The following is a 1,326-nucleotide window of genomic DNA, read 5'->3' on the forward strand; positions in this document are numbered from 1 at the left end:
TCGCAATTTCACTTAATACAGAGAATAAAAGCAGAATGTACAGCACAGAAAATCTCAGGTTAAAATATTAGAATTGTTGAAGAGTTCATGTTGAAATGGCAAAATGGTATTGTAATTTTCAATTTTGTAACAAGAAATTTATCGAGAAATCTTAATAAGTATGAATATGATAAATATTAAATCTGTAATATATAATTTTCCTCACCTAATAAATCACGTTGTACATTTCGTACGTTGTCCAGCACCGGATGCCATAGATCACATAATTCAGTTTGTCGCACTTTTGCGCGTGTTCTGGAATAAGCGGATTGGTTATTCGATACTTTCAGAGATTCCAACCTACTTCACTCGTGGAATAGTTAAGTAACATTTCCCTATATACATATTAATTTCCCTATATAACCAGATATGATTATGCCCAGAATTTAATGATTTAAGGCCGGTATTCATAGTCGAATCTTATTTCAAGGTCGTCTTAAGTAATATCTTAAGATGCGAATACGGTTCTGTGATTGGTTCATGACATCTTAAGACAGTACTTAAGTTGGGAGCGGTGCACTTGGACACGGTGCATTTGGACACAACCAATCACAGCACCGTGTACTTAGAGACATTTGTAGGGTCCCTTGGAACAGCGACTTGTGATTGGACTGTGTCCAATTGCCCCGTGTCCAACTGATATACACCTACTTAAGTTGATCTTAAATATAAGATCTGACTATGAATACCGGCCTAAGATTTATTCGAGTTGCTTACACTTTTAATACTTTTTTATTTCACCCATTACCCACCTGACACCATGAACTAAATCCAATTTCTTTTAAAGAAAAGCCGGTGTATAACGAGCATTAAGTGTAAAAGTGTCAAAAGTGCAGGCAACGCGAATAAATCTTATAGACCGATATTTATAGTCGAATCTTTTTTCAAGACCGTCTTAAGTAATGTCTTAAGATGCTCTGTGATTGGTTCATGACATCTTAAGATAATACTTACGAGGGTGGTCTGAAAAGTTTCCGACCTAACAAAGATACAAGTCATTTTTTCTGAAAATTGTTTTTTATTTTTCAACATAGTCTCCTTGTAAATCTACACACTTCTCCCAGCGATGCTCCCATCTCTGTAACCCGTCGAAATAGTACTCGGCGTTTTTCTCTGCAAAATAATTGTTCACGAAGGTGATTGCCTCTTCATTTGACGAAAATCTCTGTCCTCCGAGCGCAATTTTTAGATGAGGGAACAAAAAGAAGTCGCTTGGGGCTAGATCTGGTGAGTAAGGTGGATGGTCAAGCAGTTCAAACCGTAATTCGTGGATTTTCGCCATGGCAA

This window comes from Odontomachus brunneus, unplaced genomic scaffold (assembly GCF_010583005.1).
Source record: "Odontomachus brunneus isolate Ranch 3 - 2012 unplaced genomic scaffold, Obru_v1 Obru_scaffold_012, whole genome shotgun sequence".
Taxonomy (NCBI): Eukaryota; Metazoa; Arthropoda; class Insecta; order Hymenoptera; family Formicidae; genus Odontomachus; species Odontomachus brunneus.